Here is a 6522-nt window from a genome sequence, read left to right as displayed (position 1 = left end):
AAAAAAGTCATATCAACTAAACATTTCCTAAGCAAAGCATGAAGATTGAGCTTGATACTAATTCTGCATGAATGTGCTTGGTTGGCTTTTGTAATATTTACATGCAATTGATTATATATAATGCCCCTTTTCCGTTTTAGATTCTTCTGAGAAATCTCCCCACTTGATGGTAATAACTTTTACATAGCTTTCATATTTTTATCTTTGTGGTTAATTACAGATTGTGTGAAATATTCCTCATTTGTTGATCATCTTGTTTAAAGCCCATTGAGCCCACCATTGAAATAAAAGATTCTGCTGCTGATCAAGCCTTAGGGAGGAAGGATGTACAAACCTCGAGATCAGGTAAATCTCCCCGCCCCGCAACTTTAACTCTGGAAATAAACACACTAAACTGATTGAAATATTCCCAGTCCTCTTGTTTCTAATTTATTTCATTTTTTTACAAATTTAGTTTAAGGATTTGATATAAATAAGGCAAATGCTATTGTCTCTGTCCACATTTATTATTATTATTATTATTTTATATACCTAAAAGCCTGAGAAAAACATTTAAGAATTTTAAATTTTAACTCAGATGCTCCCATTTTTGTGCTTTGTGTACTTTGACTTTCCCAGTTTGAAATTCGTATATTTGTTTGACATTCACAAATGGACTGTTTTAAGATTTTTTCTAATATTTTTTAAGGCTTTTTAGAATTCTGACCTTTACCTGGAGTAAAAGCTGACTTGGTTGTGTATTAATTGTGTTTTAATTTAAATTATTTCATCTTAGTTTTCTTACATTAATGATCTTAAGCCAACCAGATGTTCTTATTAGCATAGTGAAGGTGGTGTGTGGGTGTGGGTATGGTCTGGTATCTTTATTCAAAGTTGGAAAAGTTATTAATCATTCCTTAATGCATGGTGAGTAAGTACATTCTTTTAAAATAGCGATTCTGAAACTTTTCAGCCTTAGGATTCCTTAATGCTATTACATATTATTAAGAATTCTAGAGAACTTTTGTTTGAGTGAGTTGTATCTGTTGGTATTTACTATATTAGAAGTTAAAACTGAGAAATTTAAAATATAAGCATAAACAATCACACATTCCATTAGCTATAATAGTGTGATGTCACTACAGATTATGTTGTCTCTGGAAAAGTCCCTGGTACACTTAGAATGAGTGTGAACATGACAGATAATATCTTGATATTGTTATGAAAATAGTTTTGACTCCTGGATGGAGTGGATCTTGGGACTCCTGAGATTCTCAGATCATACTTTAGAACTGCCTTTTAAACCTCAAGGTCCCTGGGTTGCACAATTGTTTTTTGCTTGAGGACTAACTGAAAGATTAGTTATTTTGAATCCACCCAGTGGCACAGAAGAACAGCCTGGCAGTCTACTTCTGTAAGATTGCAGCCATTGCAGAACCTGGAGCACAGCTGTATTCTGGCATGCAGGGGGTCTCCATGAGTTGGAATCAATTTGAATGCAAAGGTTTGGTTTTCGGGTTTGGTTTCTTAAACCAAAACTTGAGTTTTTGCATGTAAAATGGTAAAGATGCCCTTGGATATGGCCTTTAACTTTTCACTTGTGTACTTCATGCTTTTTTCTTTCACTTGTCTTAAAAATGTTAAATCGGAAATTTGGTTTAAAAAAAAAAAGGAAAAAGATTTGTGTTATACATAGAATTGCCTGTGAAATATTATGGCCCTCTGTACAGTTTGCATCTAATGTCAACCTGGACTTACCTTTACATGGAAACACTTAGGTCACTTATGGCTGTCATTTCTCATATAAATTTATGATGTTTATAGAAGCCTTAAAAAATGAATTCTGAAGATATTTTTGTATTGACAAAAGATCATCTCATTTTAACAAATGTAGTTTTTATGTAAAGTAGTACATTCATTGAAAGTTTCTTTACACAATTTATGTCTCTAGAACATAACACAACCCTGTTGTGTATATTGAAACTTGAAATGTATAGACATAAATTTTTTTGTTAATGTGAAGAAGTTTATATGTTTGAAGAATCTTAAGTATTAATAAACAAAATTCTTATGGAATACAAAATAAACAATAGAGATTGCTGGGGAAATCAAAGTAGGCTACACTAAAAAATAATGAAGTAGTAAAAATGAAAGACAGTAGTTAATTAAGCTTGTCGAAGTGAATGACAATTATGTTGATGTTAGTTGCCATTAAGTTCATTCTGACTTGTGGCAACCACATGGGGGGGGCATGGATAGCCATGGCAAATATGTTGTTTTTGTTGTTATGCGCCATGGAGTTGACCCCGACTCATAGTGACCACTCCTTGGGTTTCCCAGGTGGTATCACTAAGGAAGTAGATTGCCCAACACACCCATGTGAAATACAGCAAGTTATAAAGGAGGGTAGTGTTTGTAGGTGAGAGGAATACATGGGACTGCTTCTCTGGAGGAAGAATGTGGGCAAGTTAGTAAGGGTTATATTTTTATTTTTATTTTAATAAAGAAACACTTTATTTTCAAATGTTTCAGACTAACATTCTACTAGTTTGACTCACTATCTTTCTGGGAATTTTAAAATTAATGATAAATGCCCATTTGTATCACAGTCAATGACCAAAAGTCGTTTTACATCCACACAGTTTGGACAGATGACCTTAATAGATCAAGAAAAGGCTAGTATTGGAGCTGTATTTGTACTAGAGAATTATCCTCTTCCTGACCTATGTGACTCACAGCTGCTAGAAAACAAAGAGAACAAAGAAGATAATGAAGAAGTGTAGAGACTTTAGTTACAGAGTATCTCTGCATGGCTTCACTCTCCTTCTGACTTTGAAAACACATTTTGCGAAAAATTTACTATTTACCCAAACAATAGTTTTAGCAAGGTATTTGCATTCCTCCTGCAACCCAAACAGCAAATAAATAGTGAAAAAGAATTTGGAGTGGGAACACTAGTCCTTCAGGCTATATAGTCCCTCAGCATATAGTGAGAGTAAGTAACAGGATTAATTGTAGAACTTTGGGACTAGATGGGCAAACTAGGTAGAAATCTCAAGATTGCCCACCTGAACACAGTGTAACTTCCTAACTTTATAGGTCTGAATTTATAAGCATTAGTTAGTAGTAGAGGATCAAGAGGAGGACCATCAGCGAGATGGATTGATACAGTGGGTGCAACAACGGGCTCAAACATAGCAAGGATCTTGGGGATGGCACAGGACTGGCGGGCGTTTCCTTCTGTTGTGCATAGGGATGGGATGAGACGGAAACTACTTGAGGACACCGAACAACAACAACAAGAGGTTATCAATACAACTATTACAATGTAACCAAAACAGTACCTTTCAAAAGCAAATATTAAATTATTTGCTATCACTTTATATATTTTAGAATGCTTTCCCAGCATTAATAGGAATCACTGAGAATTTGCTTTGTAGTACCTACTCTTTGGGAGCTCTGGTGGCATAGTTCCTAAGGCCTTTGACTACTAACCAGCAGGCTGGCAGTACAAACCCACCAGCCACTCCTTGGAAGGAAGGTTGGGCAATCTACTTCCATAGAGATACTGCCTTGGAAACCCCAGGAGGGGTTGCTATGAGTCGGATCCGACTCGATGGTAGTGAATTTGGTTTTGGTTTTAGCTGTCTTTATCATTTATCACCTTTATCAATTTCTATTTCTAGTGAATAAAGGAGCCCTGGTGGTGCAGTGGTTAAAAGCACTTGGTTGCTGACTAAAAGGTTGGCAGTTCAAACACACCAGCTACTCTATGAAAATGTGAAAGATGTACATTATGCTTCTGTTCTGGTGACCTAGTGACACTCTGAGAAGATTATAGCGCAAATAGGATGGCTTGAACAAGCAGGAGTTTATTCTCTTCCAGTTTGGAGGCTTTATGTCTGAGTTCAAAGCGCCAGGTTCTAGGGGCTGTGTGAAAGTCCCTCAGCTTTGGGCTTCAGCTCTGCCTCTTGTTCCCTGTCCACTGAAGCTAGAGGCACGTCTTCACTTAGGCAGCTACTGACTGCTGAGGCTAAAAAGCCCAAGGTCGACAAAGAAAATGGCACAGTCCTGAGGTTAGCAAACCACAAGGCAGGTCATTAATTCAAGTCCTTTGAAATTCCCAAAGTCAGCAGAGCATGGCAGGCTGCTGAACATCAACACAGCTATATACATGCTTCAAGCGTGCCATAAGCCCATTCCCCAAGGCTTCTCCCTACATACAGGAAGCTGACCATAGCTCTAGGGCAGCTGCTCAGCTGCTCACAATAGATTCCACCATGGAGTTGATCACCATTCTCATCATGTGGAATACTACATCCAGCTGCTGAGCCACTCAACGAAGCCCAGCCAAATTGACACTTAAAATAACTACCACAGCTTCCATAAAGACTGTTGTTGTTATGTGCCATTAAGTCGGACCTGACTCATAGCAACCCCCCCTTGAGTTTCCAAGGCAGTATCACTACGGAAGTTGATTGCCCAACCTTCCCTCTGAGGAGTGCCTGGTGGGTTTGAACCGCCAGACTTCTGGTTAGCAGTCAAGTGCCTTAGGCACTATGCCACCAGAGCTCCTCCATAAAGATTACAACCTTGGAAATCCCTACTCTGTCCTGTAGGGTCACTGATTTGGAATCAACTCAGCACATAATAGCAACAATGAATAAATAGTTCATAAGGATTATTAATTTCAAGGAGTGCTAATGATATTTTCTAAAAAATGTGAAGAATCGATTTTAGTTCTAGTAGTACATCCAGTGTATTGAGTCACTGCAACAAATATGTTTTACTCTTTGCAGATTCAATGACCTTAATTTAACCTGTCATATGATTAGATCTGTAGTAAGAAATCATGCTATCTTTTTTCACTATGATTTTATCTTTTCTTAATTATTGAATTAGCATAGTACTTTACAGAAGATTCTCAATTTTCTTCTACAGTAGTGACTAGAAGCTATAAATCTATGGTTATTTACTTGTACAAGTGACTTTTTTTATCTTCACGAGCTTGTTAGAAAGAAGCAGCAGGACCCTAAAACCAAAACACTGAAATGGGCTGCTTCAACACAGGGAGATGTGAAATAGAAAAACTATGCAATAAACATGTAGCTTAAAACATTCATGTATGTCAGGTCTTCAGTTCTCAGATTGATACCTTTTGTAAAGTAATGAGCAGAGTCTAGTTGTCCAGCAGCCCAGGATTAGGACATTTATTCATTTTATAAAGATTTATTGTATACTGACACTGATAACTTTATATCCTGAATATTTCTGGACACATGCCTTTGGTTCAGGCCTATATCATCTTTATTTTACACTATTACCTTCTTAATAATCCCTTTCCATTCTTTTTTTTTTAAATGGTTTGAGGTAAGGTTTACAAAGCAAATTTGTTGTCCATTCAACTGTCTATTTATTCCTACGCCCCTCAGATTCATGTTCCCCACAACATTTAGGGTGATCTATACCAAATGTAAATATGGTATGCACTACTCATTCAAACATATGAATGTCCAAGCATACATGGCCTTTCATCTGACTTCTACCTGGCACTCCATCTTTAGCCCTTTCCCATCTCTGCTCAGTTCTCTGACCTTAAGGAATGGATAGTGATAACCCTCCTCACCAGTCTCTACTTTTTAGACATGTATATACCCTGTTTAATGCTTCTTTCCCTCTGTTGCCATTGCATTGCATGCTGTCACTCTTCTCAATCCTGACTCTTTTGATCTGGCTTGCCTTACTGTCTCAGCTCAGGCGTTAGCTCTAGACTAGCCATCACTGATACCTTTTACCCGCATTCTCTGCTGGATAATTCCTTATTCTTCTTTATACCCTGGTGCCTGGCACTTAGCAGGACCTCAATAAATAACCGCTGAGTAAAATAGATAAAGACTTTTAACACAAAGATGATTTAAATGATTGTCCATTATAATCTAAGAGGAAAAAGGGAAAGAGATATAGAGAAATAATCACAGTTCATGGAGGTAAAGATACAGTAGAAGAATGTATAAAGTATTAATGTAGCATCAATGAAAGGGACCTTTACTTTACCTGAGAAAATATAGCCTTAATCAAGTAAGACTTCACATAACTGACTGGGTATTAAAAGATAAATGTGTCAGACAGAATAGTAAATATTGACATAAAAATAACATTAAGAGAAGTGTAAAAATAACAGTAATTTTGGAAACTATTTGCTTCCTAATAGTACTTTTTTCAAGCACACTAAGTTCAGCCTTAGTGTGTTAAAAAAAAAAAAGTACTATTATGAGGTAAAAAATAGTGCACAGTGTGGCTTTGTATATTCCTGCTATATTTTTTATTTGTCTTCTTATTATTTTGTTCATTTACATTGGTTTATGAATTTATGAGTCAGTCTTTGAGGTGTTTACATCTCTTGAACCTGGTGACATCTAGTGTCTCCTTCGGTGGTGCTACAACGGCAAGGAAGCCACAAGAGGAAGACAGGATTATCAGCAGTAACCCAAGGCCTATTACTGCAAGGCCAGACATGCTGCCTCCCTCCAGCCCTTTCACCAA

At 36.9% G+C, this 6522-nt stretch overlaps 1 pseudogene; it reads left to right on the top strand.

Annotated features, from left to right (window-relative positions):
- The first annotated feature begins 324 nt into the window (after positions 1–324).
- Positions 325–6522, top strand: part of LOC103206476 — a 166367-nt pseudogene continuing 160169 nt past the window's right edge.

Source organism: Orycteropus afer, unplaced genomic scaffold, assembly GCF_000298275.1.
Source record: "Orycteropus afer afer isolate SDZICR_OR568_19922 unplaced genomic scaffold, OryAfe1.0 scaffold00319, whole genome shotgun sequence".
Classification (NCBI taxonomy): domain Eukaryota; kingdom Metazoa; phylum Chordata; class Mammalia; order Tubulidentata; family Orycteropodidae; genus Orycteropus; species Orycteropus afer.
This window is presented reverse-complemented; position numbering and strand designations above follow the sequence as displayed.